This window comes from Lissotriton vulgaris, chromosome 2_2 (assembly GCF_964263255.1).
Source record: "Lissotriton vulgaris chromosome 2_2, aLisVul1.2, whole genome shotgun sequence".
NCBI classification, from domain to species: Eukaryota; Metazoa; Chordata; class Amphibia; order Caudata; family Salamandridae; genus Lissotriton; species Lissotriton vulgaris.
This window is the reverse complement of record NC_141688.1, coordinates 335,316,800-335,336,020: the sequence shown is the minus strand read 5'-3', so window position 1 is coordinate 335,336,020 and position 19,221 is coordinate 335,316,800. Positions and strand designations below refer to the sequence as shown.

Genomic DNA, 19,221 nt, shown 5'->3' with positions numbered 1-19,221 from the left:
TCTGGGCCTGTTGTACCCAGGAGAAACCAGCTGCAGCTCCCTCAAGATATGGGTCTGTTGTACCGAGGAGAAACTAGCTGCAGCTCCGTCCAGGTCTGGGCCTGTTGTACCGAGGAGAAACTAGCTGCAGCTCCCTCAAGGTCTGGGCCTGTTGTACCGAGGAGAAACCAGCTGCAGCTCCCTCAAGATCAGAGATTGTTGTACTGAGGAGAAACACGAGATCTGGGCCTGTTCCCACTCAGGTACAATTAAACATAACTGCCCCTGTGATGAACACCGAGGGTCTGACAGTCACTGTTAATGATGGATAATAGGAGCAAATATCATGTTCAGTCTTTTCATTTATAATTTAATTGGTTTGTAGATTGTTTGAAATAATGATTAAGATGATACTCCATTGTTTATGGTCTTGTCTATTTATTTTTAATTTTCTTCATTTATCATGTTACTTTCAGCCTGTGAAGCGTGTAGTAATCAACACCTCAATGAATGTTACTGAATTAAAAAGGACAGGCGCAGTCAGGCAGGCTGGTGCTCTCCTCAGAGGCTCAGGGCATACGTCATGTCTGGTACTTACCCCACCGAGCAGAGGAAGTCCCACCGCCAAACCTGGGTGGAAAGAGAGGAAACAAAAGGTAGATTAGGAAACATATGCAAACAAAAGTACGACACCTCAACCTTCCCCTTATATCTCAACATGTCACTATATTGTGACGAACATTGTGAAAAATCGGGAAGCACTCCTTCTCTTTGTGATTTCTTCAAGCTTGTCCATCATCTGTATGAGAATGCGTGCATCCTGGCAAAGTGCCTTAATAATAATAATAAAGAGCTTATAGAGCGCTCAGTAACGCCATCACGGCGTGTCCCCGCGCTAAGCTACCAGTGAACCTGCCTAGAACACCCAGCCCCTATGCAGTATATAAGTGAGTTTTGAGCAGAGCCCTGAAACGTCGTTCATTGCCCTCCAGTTGCCCCGGTGGCACTTGAAATTGTGACAATATACAACTGTGAGGCATAGGTTTAGCCCCAAACCAGTGCACTGCAAGATTGCGCCATCATGGCTGTTAGGTTCAAATGTTAATCCATCATTTAATCAATGTTTTTAAATTACTCCATTTTGTACTCATTTCTGTTCATTTACTTCATCAATATTCCACAATGCATTAGTGTATTAACAAGAGGCTCGGATGGGCACAGGTTCTACATGAGAAACATGAAAAAAGTCACATGATCCCCGTATGTGGAATGTTGTTAAAGTAAATGAACAGAAATGAGTACAAAATGGAGTAATTTGAAAACATTGATTAAATGATGGATTAACATTTGAACCTAACAGCCATGATGGCGCAATCTTGCAGTGCACTGGTTTGGGGCTAAACCTATGCCTCACATTTGTATAATGTCACTATATTGTGACGAACATGTAGCAGATGATCCTAACAACAAATCAGCCCAAAAGGGATTACCATACGTAGAGTGGCGAGTCATGTCCATCTCTGAAGTCAAGATAAGCCAGACCTCTGCTGACAATCATGGATGTATTCACTCCCTTGACTTTGAGGACTATCCTTGGCACAGTGACCCCCTTAACTCTGAGGATTATCATGGACACATTGACCCCCTTGACTCTGAGGATTATCATAGATATATTGACCCAATTTACTCTGAGGATTATCATGGACACACTGACCCCCTTGACTCTGAGGATTATCATGGACAAATAAACCCCCTTAAAGATTATCATGGACACACTGACCCCCCTGGCTCTGATTATCATCAACACATGGGCCCCTTTGACTATGAGGATTATCACGGACACATTGACATCCTTGACTCTCAGAACTATCATGGACACACTGACCCCCTTGAATCCGAGGACTATCATGGACATATTGAGCTCCTTTACTCTAAAGATTGTCATTGAAACACTGACAACCTTGACTCTGAGGATTATCATAGACACACTGACCATCTTGACTCTGAGGATTATCACAGACACTATGACCCCATTGACTCTGAGGACTATCATAAACACACTGACTGTTGGACTTGGCCCTTCTGGCAGGTTCACCCCTAAACTTTTTGCTTGTTAATGTGACTTGATGTTAGTTATTTTTGGGCTTCTGCGCACTTTCACTGTGGCCCAGTGGAAAGTGAGTGCACACTTTGAGTGCGTGTGGTGAGATTGGCCTGCTCTCCCATAGGAATGCATGGGGAATGTATGTGTCCCTGGTAGTTCCTGATGTGTGGGGAGTGCAGGCTCGAGTTTGGTATGTGCGGACTCGTGTGATTAAATGATGCGCGATGATGTGTGCGGCGGGAATGTGTCTAGTGTGGAAGTGCCACTTCTAGAAGTTGGCATATCTGTGTAATTTATGTGAATTGGCTATCTGGCTTGTGATTGGCTGGAGTTGGCTGGTGATCCAGGCTCCAGGAGTCAGGATGGGTCTGCCCCGGTGGTGAATGGGAGATCTGCATGTTGATGGCCGGGGAAGAGTGCACCTGGGACCTGAATAGGGCTGGGCTTTCCCCACACAATGCTGGCTCCGCCCCCCTGTGGTGCGTCTAATGTCCCTAGCCTGGCCAGTGAATGGAAAGGGTGCCTGAGGAAAACAAAGTGCTCCAAAACCTGCTGCGACTGGTTTTCCCCCCACCCTGATGTGATCTTGGCGCAAATGTGAGTACCTGCCTAATGTGATTTCTGCATCAATGTAATGTTTTATACCTCTGAATGTATGCGATGCTTAGGAGGTTGTTTTTCCTAATATAGGGTGATTCAAAAAGAGAGGTGGCCCCACACGTTCCAGGGAACAGGGCTCTTAGTATAATTAAGCAGAGAAATAATACCTGGAGTTACGTTTCACACACCTTTCACTCAGATAATTCTCACACCATCAACATTCTTCGGGGTTAGAGGGGAGGGGAAGAGGGGGGGTTAATACACCCGTCCTCTGGAACTAGCTGGTAAATTGAAGTCCATCCCATCAATTATATCTGAAGTACAATTATATACCCACAACTGAAATGTAGTGTTTACACTAATTTATTAAAAAGATAAATATTCTCAAGTTTCGTTAAAACACACTTTACATAATTAAAAAAAGAATTGTTATGTTCAATAAAAATCACAGTTCATATATAAAAAAACTCACCATTAATAACGCCAATATACAAGGAAATGTACCTAATACAAAACATAGACCCTGAAAAGTACACAGTTACAATAGTCTGTTGAAATCTTCAAATAGATCCAACAACGTTAAGTGATCTTTGTGGGACCATTACGTAAGAACATTTTTCTTATCCAATGTCACTCGTTATTTTGGATTCTTAAATTAGAACTCAAAGCGTCGGCGCGTTTCGGTGGCAAATTTGATTAAATGGACCACCTTCTTCAGGACATGAAATAATGTTGGGTCACTTTTCTTCATGTAATTATTACAAACAATAGATTAAATCTTTGCTAGTAACTCTAAAGTTAATGCCAAGCTGTTCTAAGTGGCCCATTTCAATGGCTATACAACTAGCAGATAGTTATGGTGGGGTCTGAACATTACAGAGGGAGCACTGTTTAAATTAAGGCAGCTGTAAGGAGGGGCGTACTATGCGCCGGCTCTACGATTTAGCTAGCGTACCAATCAATATTAGAAGGCGGGAGATAGCCTTAAAAAATCATAGGAAAAACATAACATTTGTGAGTAAAGTATACGAGGGACAGTATTATTAAACTATTAATGAATATGGCAAATAAGATGCCCGTAATATCAACAAAGAACTGTTGACATGAAATCAGCAATGTGTGTTATAAATACCATCGTTTAGTCACGCTGCTTGAGCAGGTAACTGCATATCGACCAGTATTAATATTAAAACTGAGGGCAGTCAATAATGTAGAATATAATAGATATGCCCATTCCCCGTATCTTAAATACGAGATACCAACACATTTTTCCTTTTATCCATATCAATTACAGGATAAAGTGTTACGATTTATGCCAATAGATTTATCGAATCATCTATGTCATCAAGACTATAGGGGGAACAAGATACCGTCCCTATCAGGTGGGATTATATCGTCTTTAAACAGAGGTAAGCCATTCATTATTGAGAATAGACTACAAATGTAGATTGCAACATCCTACCATAGGAACATCATTAATAGGAGTATTTATGCACTTATAAATTTACAGGGACAAGGTGTTTTTAAAGAGATTATAAAGGAGAAGATCAGCATACCTAACGAAGATTAACCAATTTACTAATAAATGGAAGGAGCAGATAAATAATTAATTACCCTGCTCTGAGGTAACAAAATGTAGGATAAAATACCTGTACACATTGAGTTTTTGTAAATTGGCACATAATAATACAGCCACCTTTCTTTGTATGTCATAATAGGTGAAACATCCTTAAAGGATTCACAGACAGGATTATCAAAATATCCGATATATATCAGACTGTATGGAAGATACTATAAACATTTGATGGTTCGTATCAATTTCTTTGTTTGGAAGGAGATGAATGAAGTGTCTGATTAGGCTGAGTGGGTCCCACACCCTATCCGCTTCTTGGGAGTCCCTTTCCCCTTGAGGGTTGGAATATCTCTTTTTTCCATAGTCCATAATCGAGGGTGAACAATTTTGAAATGTAGTGTATTTAAGTAGAAAGAAATGTAATGTGAATATAAAAATGAAATGTACAAAAAAGAGGGGAGGATGACCTAAGACATAAATACTGATTTCAAGCAATGCTAAGTAGTTTTGAAAAACAAAGTGTGTTTTTCTGCTTAGGATGACATACGTTTTTTTTTCTCTCATGTAGTTATCGATCTTGTTTGTAATAATTACATGAAGAAAAGTGACCCAACATTATTTTATGTCCTGAAGAAGGAGGTTTTTGTCCATTTAATCAAATTTGCCACTGAAACGCGTCGACGCTTTGAGTTCTAATTTAAGAATCCAAAATAACATATTAGGTACATTTCCTTATATATTGGCGTTATTAATGATGAGTTTTTTTATATATGAACAGTGATTTTTATTCAACATAACAATTATTTTTTTACTTATGTAAAGTGTGTTTTACCGAAACTTGAGAAGATTTCTCTTTTTAATAAATTAGTGTAAACACTACATTTCAGTTGTGGGTATATAATTGTACTTCAGACATAATTCATGGGATGGACTTCAATTTACCAGCTAGTTCCAGAGGACGGCTGTATTACCCCCCTCTTCCCCTCCCCTCTAACCCCAAAGAATGTTGATGGTGTGAGAATTATCTGAGTGAAAGGTGTGTGAAACTTAACTCCAGGGATTATTTCTCTGCTTAATTTCCTAATATAGGTCCTACTAGTGAGTTCATGGTACCCTGCGTGATATTTTCCTAAGGTGGTTAGGGTTGTGTAGGTGGTACTTACCTGTTACCAGTGGTTACTGGTTGTGTGCTCTATTTTCTATTTGGTGCTACAGTTATTATTGTCCTGTGTGCTAAGCGCTATTCCTACAAGAATTATTATTCCTACAAAGTGCTATTTCTAACACGTATTCTAATTCTAAAGGTGCTTATTTCTGGCAGTGGTCCATGTGGCCCTGTCCTGTACATAGATCCCCTGTAAATTCTGCCTGTGCCTGTTGGCACATTGTATAGTGTGTGTTTTTATATAATGTGTTTGGTATAATACAAAGACTATTTTTCTATATAACCTTGTGTGGAGTTTCCTTTGCGGTGGGCCTTGGGTGTTGTTGCCGGGGGTGCTTGCGCAAACACTTAACTTACATAGCCTCGGGATGAGCCTTACTGCTCGTGCCACGTTGCCTAGAGGGTGAGCTGGAGTTATCTTTGGCGTGTAACTCCCTTGCCTTGACTAAAGTGGTGGTTTCTGCCTGTCTTCGGAGCAAGCCTCAGGCAACTGGAAATCCCATTTCTAACCCTGACCTTCTTGACTCTGAGGACTGCCATGGATAAACCGACCCCCTTGATTCGGAGGATTATCATGGACACACTGACCCCCCATGACTATGATGATTATCATGGACATATTGACCCACTTGACATGGAGAACTATCATGGACATATTGACCCAATTTACTCTGTGGATTATCATTGACACATTGACCCCCTTAACTCTGAGGATTATCGTGGACAGATTGACCCCTTTGATTATGAAGACTATCATGGACACACTGACCCCCCTGACTCTGATGATTATCATGGACACATTGCCCATCTTGACTCTGAGGGCTATCATGGACATATTGACCCCCTTGAAGATTATCATGGACGCACTGACTCCCTTGACTCTGAGGATTATTATGGAAATGCTGACCCCTTAACTCTGAGGATTATCATAGACAAATGAATCCCCTTGTTTCTGAAGATTATCATGGACATATTAACCCCCCTGCCTCGGATGATTTTCATGGACATATTAACCCACTTGACTCAGAGGACTATCATGGACACACTGACACCCTTGACTCAGGACTATCACGGACACATTGACCCCCTTGAAGGGAAGAAGCTGTCTGCAAAGCTCAGGTTCTCCCAACCTCCCTTGGCAGCAGTTATAAGGGGTGGGGAAGAGCTCTGGTGCCAATGTGGAGAAGTCGCCATGGAGGACGCTCTTCACGCCCTCTTTTCCTTGTGTATGGACCATCGACACAGCCAATCCTACTTGCTACAGGAATCAGAGTGTAGGTCTCGCTACAAAGGCTCCAGGCAATCCGAAAATGGAGGGAACCAGGAGGAGACTCCATCCTTCCCACCATGTGTGTTCCTCCTGTATATTCCCGGTGTGCCCTGTTTGTGCCCTGTGTGTGCCCACTGTGTGTCCTACTGTGTGTAACCTGTGTGTGTCCTGTGTGTGCCCTGTGTGTACACAGCATAACTGAATATTACTTTTTAAATGTTCTGGGGGCATTAGCGGTAGCAGTAGCGTACCCCTCCCCCCAGCGCCTTGAGACCCTTCTGGGTGAGTAGCGCGCTATACAAATTGCTGATTGATTGATTAAGGATTGAAGTGCTTAAACAGTAGTCTGAAAGAGTATGGAGGCACACGCAAGCGAGGACTTGCCTCCCTATTGGGCATATTCTCTAGAACGTGTGATAACCATCGCAAAAGTAACTTAATGCAACTCTCAATATCGCAGGAAAATTATGCTGTGTTAACTAAGTATTCACAAAACGGCGGTACCAATCAATAGTCACCAGATAACGCGTCGATTGTCTGCATTAAAATCAACGCCACGCCGCAAAAATGCGAAACCCGAACGCAAAAAAAGCTGCGATGAGGCCAATTGTGATACAAAAAATCAGCGAAAACCAGCGACAGGCCTGCAATTCACACGCGTCAGGTGGGAAAATCACCATAAAAGCAGGAAAAATCGGACAAACAAATGCCAAACAACAGCGAAGCACAATGGATGTCGCTGGCGCAAGTACGGAGGAGAAAGAGAACCCCACAAGCCCCCCGGAGAACATGCCTGATCCTCTGGGTCAGGGAAGGTCAAGAAGAAGAAGAGTAGGAAGAAACGGTTCAGTCCGCAGGAAAACAGGATCCTGATAACGGAGGTGGTAGAACACTATCAACAACTGTTCGTCATCTTCACTGTGTCATTGGCAACAAAAAATGGACTATGACAGTCCATCGTGGACAAAGTGAATGCAGAGGAATGCTGAAGAGGACAATGGAGGAGGTCAAGAGGCGCTGGAATGATGTCAAGCGCAAAACAAAGCTGAAACTCGCCAACAACCGGAAGGCAGCAATGCAGACTGGAGGTAGAAGTCATGCGCCACAGGAGGAGCTGGACGAGATGGAGGAAATGGTGTCCACAGTCATCAGTGGGGAGACAGTGGCTGGAGTCGAGGGACGGGACACTGCTCAACATACCCGGACACAACAGGAGCAGGGTGAGTAACGACCAGGGACTGGGGGGACGGGGGAAGGTGGGCACAATGGCACACATGCACAATTGAGCTGAGCACATCTGTGGACAAACCATGCTGCAGCGCCCAACTCCGACCAAGAGACCTATTTACCCAAGTATGCAACATTTCAGCACTGTATAAGCACAGAAGCCAAAGGCATACCGCATGAAAGGGATAAGGGGCAGCAGAATCAGAGCTGCAGGGGCGACTCCCCCAAAATGCAGCACATACACATAACATGCAGAGCACATGTTCGCGCTTTACAAATATAGATTTTTTTTTTTTTTTTTTTACATCAACATTGACAACGACGTGGCACAAACTGCAACACATCCACAACAGAAAACAGGACACAACTGGTGCCGGCTGGGTTTAGACACTGGCCAATCACATTGAGCATTGCAGGGAAATGTGAGCTGATAATGTACAAGTACAAACACACACACGTCTGTTGTTGAAATGTCCACTGTCCCCCATCAAATAGGCAGCTCCTCTCAAACAGCCACGATGCACACAGGCATGCAGTCTGTATGTAAACATGTCCAATGCGACAACATACATGTGAACACATTGTTAAACTGCATCTCCCCTTCACATTGCAGAGGGACAATCAACACCTCCTGCAGAGCAGCCCGAAGCTCTCTTCTCTGATGACGAAGAGGACCACCACAGCTTTGACTCCATCGCCCTCCAACAGCTCCTGGACAGCTTCTGCAGCCCACTTCCAGGAGCTGGGCATCCCAGCAGCTATGAGGAGACCCCACCCCCTGCACAGACCACACAGCAGGCAGCACCCACCACCACAGCTGCCTCTCAGTGCCCCCACGAAGAACACATGACTTTCCAACGCAGTGTGTTGGGGTGCTAGGAGCAGCTGGCTGAACAGGTGCAGGTGGGCTTCGACTGCATGGCAGACAAACGAGCTGCCATACAAGGGTATCTAAGTCCCATCAGGGACCAATCACGGTCCCTAACGGACACCCACAGTTCGCTCCATGCTCTCCATTGACCCATGACTGACTTCACTGGAGCCTTGACTGAGAATAGAACAACTGACCAGTCAGAGTGGCTCCAGCGATGTCACACAGGAGTTGGGAAACATGCGGAGGTTATTGGAGAGCATGGAGCGGGTGAATGTGGAAAGAGTGGCTGCCACAGCTGCACACCAGCGAGTGGTAGCTGGGTTCCCCAATTACCTCAAAACCATCCTCATGGCATTGCTGCCACAAGGCCTGGCACTGATGCATGCTGCTGCTACAACTACATCCACACCTCTGCCCCCTAAAGTGTCAGTGCCACACAATGCGAAAGACAAACCACCTCTGGCCCCTGAGGTGTCACTGCCACACAGTGCAGGAGACAGAACACCACCACCCAAATGTGAGGCACATGAAACTGCAGAGTACAAAGATGTGGATTATTCTGCCTTAGTGGTAAGAAGGATGCAGTAGCATTTATCTCCGTCATATGGCCTATTTCTGCTTGGTTCTGTCCTCTGCATCATCACCTTCCGCTGTCCCCCGATGCACCCTGCAACACTCACCGTGGACCTCGACATGGACTGCCATATACTGTCTGATCCCCAATGACACAGCAATCAGACTGCGGACTGAACTCTTCTCTTCCGTTGGACTTGTCATTCCCTGAAGGTACTTGGCTGTCTCTCCATGGGCCAACATCATCATGTGGGGTTTGCACGGCCCAGTTCTGCTCCAGATGCAACAGTCCACTGAATGTGCATTAAACATTTATAATCACACAGATGTGTTGTGTCTATGGTCTTTCAAGTGTGGTAGTATGGATGAATGTAGGGTAAGTGAATTCCTTTTACGTCCATGTGGCTCATGTCGTTGGACTTGGATCACAGGGTGACACATTGCCGAATGTTGTCCAGGTGGCGCCGGTTCAACAACAGGTATACACGCATCTGCTACTTCCTTGTCCAGCCCCGTATTGAACCACTCACAGAGCCACAGGGTCATTGTTCAAACCCTTATGCTGGCTGGCAGACCCCAGGCCAGCCCACTCCGCTTATGCTCAAAGGGAAGGACAGCAACGCTACATATCCCAGGTTTGCCCTGTAGTAATCTGCTGATCACAGGTCTAGTTGTCAGCATGCTGCAGCCACTCCCTCATGGCTGGTATACACCCACACCACACCCATCCAGCACACGCCTCACAGTTCATATGACCCTGCCAATAAAAAGGCCCGGGCGCAGGTGCTCGACGCCATTTCCAACCTCTCTCAGGGTGTATCCGTGTGGTGTTCATATAGGCATGGGGTTCCAGGGGCCTGCAACATCACATTCCGCTGGCCCGGGGGTGATACGATGGCGTCGGAACCACAATACCCAATAATAGAGGGTCCATGACTTGCGGGGCACAGTCTAGGTGGCACCGGATACACTGTGGCTGGCACTTGCACACCGCCACTGGACGGTGACTTTTGGTGCACTGAGGTACGGGCACCTTAAGTGATGAGTGGGTGTGCAGCCTGCGATGATGCCCCGTCCCAGTGGTCCAGACTGCTTAGGTTTTGTGTGCCCTGCTGGACCGCAGTGTAGGCCTGAGCCAGCGGACATCGGTGGCCTACCGCAATGTGGTGTTGCCTCCCGGATCACAGAGTAAGTGGCACCTATACGGGTTGAGCAGGTGTGCAGTCTGCGATGATGCCAGGTGCACTGGTATGTCCTCTGCAATGGCGAAATCAAGACCCAGAATAAAAAGTGAGACCTGTGGCGGGGCTGCATGATGTGGAGGGTGCCATAATCACAGGCTTCGGGCATGTGGCTTGCAGTGGCACCTGGTGGGCCCTCATTGCTACGCACCAAGAGCGGATGGTGAGCAGTGAGGCCGGGGTGTGCAGGGGCGGGAATGCACCGCTGGGCGGCAGGAGGGGCTGGGATGCATCTGCCTGGGTACACAGGGGCGGACAGGCGATGATGGCGTGTTCAATTGTATGTACTTTGCCATTCATATATCGGGACTCTGTTTCTGATGACAGATCTGTTTCAGATGTGGGACCTGGTAAACTGCACTACATACTGGCACGTGTTTGGAGACACACCGGTGGCAGCTGGTAAGCAGTGTGGCGTGGGTGCACATTGTAGTCAATCTCTCAACCTGTCCATCTCTTCTGCTATCTGTGTCTCTCTCCTCCTCTCTGTTTGTCTTTCTCTCGCTCCCTCTCTCTGTCCGTCTTTCTCTCACTCCCCCTCTCTGTCCGTCTTTCTCTCACTTCCCCTCTCTGTCCGTTTTTCTCTTGCTCCCCCTCTCTGTCCATCTTTCTCTCGCTCCCCCTCTCTGTGCGTCTTTCTCTCGCTCCCGCTCTCAGTCTGTCATTTTCTTGCTCCCTTTCTGTGATGGCTGCCCTCTGCTGGAGGCAGAGCTTGCTTTGTCCGTGATGGCTGCCCTCTGGCTGGAGGCGGAGCTTGCTTTGTCCGTGATGGCTGCCCTCTGGCTGGAGGCGGAGCTTGCTTTGTCCGTGATGGCTGCCCTCTGGCTGGAGGCAGAGCTTGCTTTGTCCGTGATGGCTGCCCTCTGGCTGGAGGCAGAGCTTGCTTTGTCCGTGATGGCTGCCCTCTGGCTGGAGGCGGATCTTGCTTTGTCTGTGATGGCCGCCCTCTGGCTGGAGGCGGAGCTTGCTTTGTCTGTGATGTCTGCCCGCTGCTGGAGGCGGAGCTTGCTTCGTCTGTGATGGCCGCCCTCTGGCTGGAGGTGGAGCTTGCTCTTGCCGACAAGGCTGCTCTCTGATTGAGCTCTTGTAGCCCTGTGAGGTATCTAAGGGTGATTTATAGCAGATAGGGCACTCCATCCGAAACATGACGGATAGCCCTGTCTGCAATAGTGACGCTCCGGCCCCCCTATATAAGGTCAGGAGGATCCTCAGTTGTCTGTCGGCGGAGCCCCACTGGCTCCATTGATGTAAAGCTTCCTCCAATGATCTAAGGGAGTAAGGGCAATTGGAAGATGAGCATACCTTTGCCTGCCCAAACTATCACCCCTCCACATCCAGAAAACATCTCCAATGGTACTGGGGTCCTACTTTAGGAGTTTGCTTTTGTAAACCAAAAGGCTATGAAAGTTTCCTGGACCTTCTTCACAGTTGGCAGCTGCCAGTTTTAGGGCCTCATTTATGAAAAGTGGCGCATCGCTCAGAGAAAACAGCGATGCAACGCTTTTCATTGCGTCCTCCGTACTACACCAATGATGAGTCATATTTTCAGTATGCCGCATCATGTCACAACGAGTTACAGATACGTCAGTATGTCTGACGTATCTGTAGGCGCAAAAATGACGCATTGCTGGAGTGTGTCACAAAAGTGACACAACTCCGGCAATAGGTCATTACACATGGACAAGTCCCATTTCAAATGTGCCTACGTCAGTCTTACGCCTGCTGTGAGGCAGGCGTAAGATATTGACACATTTGGGTCCTAGAAGTGGCACAGCAAAATCTTATAGATTTCACTGCGTCACTTCTATGACCCTTTCTTGGTCAGAACGCCGCCTGCATACATTATACCTGGCGCGGGTATAATGTAGAGCAAGGGTTTACAAAGTGACGCATCTAGGTAGATGCGTCACTTTGTAAATATGGTGCAACAAGACTCATTTTTTTACGTAGCTGGTGCATCACAAAAAGTGTAGCACCGTCAGAGCAAAAGTGGCACAAGGGCTCATAAATAAGCCCCTTAGTACCCGGAGAGGACCCGCCATGACGGTGGTTCCTGTGTCAGTAAATAGATTCCCGCAGTCTAGCGGTGATCCCTGAAGTTGGCCAACGGTGGTCTATCAGGGTGGCAGAAGTAATGATGGACAGACAGTCATCCGTCAGACCCTGGATCTGGCCCCAGCTCCTACAGACAGCCTCTGAATGAAGTCTGCACCTGCTTGTAGTTGATCTGCTGAGAGGCAATGAATGAAGGAGCCAAGGAATATGGAGGAATCTCACAGGTGTGTGTCGGGACGTGTGCTGACGAAGCAGCAGTGCGTCCACCCCAAGCATTGCGTCACCCCAAGAAGTGCATCAATCCCAAGCAGTGCGTCCTGCCAAAGCGGGGCATTCACCCCAAGCAGTGCGTCTACCCAAAGCAGTGCCAAGAAGTGCGTCACCCCAAGCAGTGCATCAATCCCAAGCAGTGCGTCCACCCCAAGCAGTGCATCCACCTCGAGCAGAGCGTCCACCCCAAGCAGTGCGTCCACCCCAAGCAGTGCGTCCACCCCAAGCAGTGCGTCCACCCCAAGCACTGTGTCCACCCCAAGCACTGTGTCCACCCCAGGCATTGCATTCACCCCAAACAGTGCATCCACCTCGAGCAGAGCGTCCACCCCAAGCAGTGCGTCCACCCCAAGCAGTGCGTCCACCCCAAGCAGTGCGTCCACCCCAAGCAGTGCGTCCACCCCAAGCACTGTGTCCACCCCGAGCACTGTGTCCACCCCAGGCATTGCATCAATCCCAAGCAGTGCTTTCTGCCCAAGCGGGGCATTCACCCCAAGCAGTGCGTCTACCCAAAGCAGTGCCAAGCAGTGCGTCCACCCCAAGCAGTGCATCCACCCCAAGCAGTGCGTCCACCCCAAGCAGTGCGTCCACCCCAAGCAGTGCGTCCACCCCAAGCACTGTGTCCACCCCAGGCATTGCATTCACCCCAAGCAGTGCAATCACCCCAAGCAGTGCATCCACCCCAAGCAGTGCGTCCACCCCAAGCAGTGTGTCCACTCCAAGCAGTGAATTCACCAAAAGCAGTGCTTAAACCCCAAGCAGTGCGTCCATCCCAAGCAGTACGTCCACCCCAAGCAGTGCGTTCCCCCCAAGCAGTGGGTCCACCCAAGCAGTGCATCCACCCCAAGCAGTGCATCCACCCCAAGCAGTGTGTTCACCCCAGCAGTGAGTCCACCAAAAGCAGTGCATCCACCCCGAGCAGTGTGTTCACCCCAAGCACTGCATTCACCCCAAGCACTGCGTTAAACCCAAGCAGTGCATCCACCCCGAGCAGTGCATCCACCCCGAGCAGTGAGTCCACCCCAAGCAGTGCATCCACCCCGAGCAGTGTGTTCACCCCAAGCACTGCGTTCACCCCAAGCAGTGCATCCACCCCAAGCAGTGCATCCACCCCAAGCAGTGTGTCCACCCCAAGCACTGCGTTAACCCCAAGCACTCCGTTCACCCCAAGCAGTGCGTTCACCCCGAGCAGTGTGTCCACCCCGAGCACTGCGTTCACCCCAAGCAGTGCATTCACCCCAGGCAGTGCGTTCCCCCAAGCAGTGTGTCTACCCCAAGCAGTGCGTTCACCCCAAGCACTGCGTTCACCCCAAGCAGGGAGCTGATGAGGCGGGGTGGTCTTGAGGGGCCGAGTTACTTACAGTATACACAATGCAGCTCAGTGCAGCCAATCAAGTTGTTGGGGGAGAGCTGCACAGACCCATATCTACTAAGACGCAGCACTTACCACCTCTCTCCCTATGCTATGGCACTGTGTGCCGCCAGGGCAGGACTGGCTGTAGCGGGCACTGGGCGTTTCCCCTGTGGAACCCCAGCTTGGGGGCCGTTTTTTGGCCCCAGGCGGTCTGTTTTTGTTACCAGGGGCTGTGAGAAGTTAGCCTGCCATATGATGTCCACTATTCTAGGGGCACCTTGCACCAGTCTAAACGACCCTTATTGATGGTGGTTGTAAAGTCAACCTTATAGACAAGCTATCCTAGTGGTAGCATGGACCAGCAGTCTTAGGCTAAACTCCAAGGAGCATGTGAAGCTGTTTGTTTTACCAATTATAACCCCTTGAATACCAAATGAAAGTACACCACACACGGTATATATCAAATATATATGTATTTATTTCTAACACAACCCCTCTACACTCTTTATGAGGTCAGAGGTAAAAGTACATTACAAGTTTTCTCAATTAGCATACTATAAGTTGCACAAATACAGATTTGCCCTAGGGGCTTCACAAACCATATACTAAAATAGTGGTATTGGAGCCACAACAGGAATAGTGAATAGGCCTAGAGCCTAGAGAATCGCTGGGGCTACACTAGACAACCAAGCTTAGGAAGTAGGAGACCCACAGGAGACTTCAGAGGACTAACTAGCCAACGGGCTAGCAACCGGGAAGACGCGTCGAGCTGAAATGCAGGAGCAGGACCCACGCGGCACTCATGGAGTGTGGAGGGCTGAGCTTCAGTGCAAATGCTGCTCGGTCTGGGGCTTCTAGTACTCTAATGCACAACTGCAAGTTACCTCAGGAGTCGATGCAGTTAGCAAAATGCAGAAAGTCCAGGATGTCCGGTACCACGTCTCTCGTGTCTGGCACGGGTCTCAGCTGTGCTGTAGAGGTGGATCGGAGTCAGAGAAGTCTGGAAGTCCAGTTCCTGTGTCGCTGAGTCTTCGGGTTCCTTCAGGAGTGTCGACAAAGCAAACCTGCAAGTTACTGGTGGTGCCTGTTTGCACAGGGTGGTCACTCCTTGACCACAAGGGAGATGTCTTCAGTCTTCAAGTCGAAATAGAACGTCGAAGGTCCAAGAGTTCTGTATAAGAGTTTTGTTCTAGGATAAACTAAAGTCCTGGGGACACAGCTCCTATCTTTATACTGATTTTAGGGACTGGATTACCTGCTAGGTCCCTCCTATGGGTGGAACCTGGGAAGGGGGTGGTTACACCCCTTTCCCTTTGTCCAGTTTCACGCCAGAGTGGGGTTGGAGTGCCCCAGCAACTGGTTTGAACCGGGCTATGCATGGAGCACCTTGTGTGCCCCGGCAGTGTCTGGAAAAGCATCTTTCCATTCAACCCACCTTGCCCCAATACACAACAGGCTGTCTGGGGAGGTGCTGGCACCTCCCTCGACAGGAAACCTATTGTATAGGCCTCCCTTGTGGAGTTTCCGTCAACAGCAGGAGGTCAGGCTTGTGTCTGTGGCAGCAGCATCCATTTTGCGATGCTGAGGCTGTGTATAACTTTAACCGGGTAAAAAAGTAACTACATGTCTTCTCCCTCTAGAAGGGTGGAATGCTACTCCAGCTGCCAGGACTGGCAGGGGGTAGTATTCCAAAGTGGTTGATACCTTACACGACATGTTTTGATAAAGCCAATCCAAAGTTAGCAATAACCACAAGGGTTATAATGCACTTAAGAGTGTATGGTTTGGCTATATCATAGAACAGCTATAAGGAGATGATTCCAAAGCCGCAGAGGGGCTCAGCTCATGCTAGGGCACCCTCTCACATAAAACCAAGCACTCTGCCTCCAGGATTGTTAAGGCCTGCCATAGGAGTGACTTATAGGTTACCATGTGTCTCTATATAAGGTAGATATAGATATACTATATCTAAGCAACGGGTGATTACACCACCTTACCCAAGCTGAGTGATCAACCTGTTTTGTCAGTTTGGATGGCCAGCCAGGGGTGGTATAATACATGCTGCAGCCCCTGGTAGGTCTTGGATGCACCTATGCCCTGGGTACCTATGGTACACTATACAGGGGCTAACAAAGGTGACCCAATTCCCAATCAGGTATGTACCTAAAGTACATGGTATCAATTTAGAGAGAGAACAGCTGGGCTGTGGGTCTGATTAGCAGGACCACAGTCACACTAAAGTCGAAAAACCAGAGAATCACAGCAAAAAGTGGGGGTGACCATAGGAAGCAGACCCTATTCTCCTACAGGGGCCAGTAGTGTTGGCCCCCTGTAACACAATCGGCCGAAACAGGCCCTGGCAAACAGCTCGGCCGCACCCGCACCCTCTCTCCCCCCCAGGAGGGCCGGCCGATCAGTCTGCCAGGGCCGGTTTTGGTTCCCAGTCCGGCCCTGTGTGCTTCTTAATGCCAACGCAGACGCCCTTGCATCATACACCTGCCAGAAACCCATTTGCGAATGCCTCCACACGTATGAGAGGTAACTTCGGTTTTCCTCTGTGAACACGACCCAATGTCACACTGGTTCTGGGCACCAGAGCCTACGTTTGGATGAGAACTGAAAGCCCATTCTTTTAAAATGCATGTTCACCTCTTGTACTTTTTTAGCATACCTAGTTGAAGTGTGTACATATGCACTCCGGCATGTGTGTGGTATTTCTATAGCTCACCCTGCCACAGGCAGCGCAGCGCGGTGAGCGTCAGAGACGAGCATGACGTCACAAGGGGTGTGAGAGGTGGGGTGTTTGTGCACTGACAATGCACGGCGATGTCGTGCTCTTCAAAGAGGCGCCTCTTCTAGTGTGTGGTTTCAGATTGCACAATAATAGTTCAACATTATTTGAAACACGGGCGCTTTGTTCAGCCTTTTTTCTCAGTATTGAATTCAGGGAATGGAAAATGCTTCAAAAACAAGTTCAAGTGGCAAAGAATTTCAGAATGTTTACACAGAAACTATGAATCACACTCAGCACGGTTCCTTCTTGCTCATGTCAACTCTTTTTATTGTGCAGTGGCTCATGGGATATTTTTGAAGAGGTATTTGCAATTATGGCTTTCAGGACAAGGTATCTCAAATTTTAATTTGAATAAAGGACACTTAATGTTGAAGTTCTGGGATCTTTGAAACAGGCTGGTTTGTATTTCTTGCCAGTAATAATCAAATAAACAAATGAGAAAGTGTAGAGGTAACGTTGATAGAATCACCCTCCTAAACTGTATACATAAACAAAAGGATTCTATCAATGTGCACTTGGAAATAATCTTTATTTTGATTTTGTAATATTTATCTGGAGTTGTGAGGACGGCTCCCTTTGCTGGTGGCAAAGGCAAGCACTATGTGTTTTTAAAATACCCCTCACACACTAAGAATCCCTTAGTGTCATGCTTCATCATGGGGGTCTTCCCGTCCCCTACTGCTTACTCCTCAGGACTCCTCTGTGCTGCTCCGTGGGTCCCACGGAGCAGCACAAGGGAAGGATTGAGGCAAATACTCGGCAGCGGTAACTGACCGCATGAAAACCTTTTGATGCTGGCTCATGGGGTACGATAGATTTCGCATGCCAAGACCATAATAGGTCACCCATTTTTTTGCTTTTCAACAAGGGCCGACTCAAGCCCAGGAGCAAAATAAAGTAGCCTATTTTTGCTGCTTTCCTTTAGGACAATAGGCATACTATTTAGAGAGTTATTTGAGTATAAACAGTAGGGACCTATAGAGGTCCTGAGGAGTAAGCAGTAGGGGACTGCTTATGAAACATGTCGACCTGGTAGAACATATCAAAGCTCTACTATAACCCCTTTTTAATGTTCCCAGCCAGTGAAGCCAATAAATCATTTTTTCTACTAGCCAGGGAATTTTTAATTTTTAATTAACAATCACATATTTAGGTCCCTACAGTTCACCTTCACAACTTCCACACCACACATAGCCTATCGACACACACCAAAGTGCTCCCACGTAGCTCGTAGGTCGTAGCACGCCTGCCCCGTAGAGGGACGGGAAGACCCCCATGATGAAGCATGACACTAAGGGATTCTTAGTGTGTGAGGGTATTTTAAAAACACATAGTGCTTGCCTTTGCCACCAGCAAAGGGAGCCGTCCTCACAACTCCAGATAAATATTACAAAATCAAAATAAAAACTATTTCCAAGTGCACATTGATTGTATTTCTCGCCCTCAAGGTAGCAGTGGGTGTCGGGGTGGGCTGTGGAGGTCACATTTTCCATCTCAACTCCAGTTCTAGAACATCTGCAGAAAGAGACACTTTCTCCCAAATATTCCAAGAGGTTTAATTAGTATTGGAACACCAGCCCTGGGATACAAACAGGGCGGACCGGCCATCCATCCCAGCAGGCGCTCTCCGCTGGGTCTATCTATCCCAGCAGGCGCTCTCCGCTGGGTCCATCTGTCCCAGCAGGCGCTCTCCGCTGGGTCCATCTGTCCCAGCAGGCGCTCTCCCCTGGGTCCATCCATCCCAGCAGGCGCTCTCCCCTGGGTCCATCATTCCCAGCAGGCGCTCTCCGCTGGGTCCATCTGCCACAGCAGGCGCTCTCCGCTGGGTCCATCCGTCCCAGCAGGCGCTCTCCACTGGATCCATCTGTCCCAGCAGGCCCTCTCCCCTGGGTCCATCTGCCCCAGCAGGCGCTCTCCGCTGGGTCCATCATTCCCAGCAGGCGCTCTCCGCTGGGTCCATCTGTCCCAGCAGGCGCTCTCCGCTGGGTCCATCTATCCCAGCAGGCGCTCTCCGCTGGGTCCATCCGTCCCAGCAGGCGCTCTCCAATAGGTCCATCCGTCCCAGCAGGCGCTCTCCGCTGGATCCATCCATCCCAGCAGGCGCTCTTCGCTGGGTCCATCCATCCCAGCAGGCGCTCTTCG

At 48.3% G+C, this 19,221-nt stretch overlaps 1 long non-coding RNA gene across 1 annotated transcript in view; it reads right to left on the bottom strand.

Annotated features, from left to right (window-relative positions):
• The window catches only part of LOC147729430 (uncharacterized), a 209,229-nt gene that overhangs the window by 122,041 nt on the left and 67,967 nt on the right, over positions 1 to 19,221 (bottom strand). The window contains exon 2 of the long non-coding RNA XR_015309219.1: positions 578 to 609. This is a non-coding gene — a long non-coding RNA (uncharacterized LOC147729430). The remainder of the gene's footprint in view (positions 1 to 577; positions 610 to 19,221) is intronic.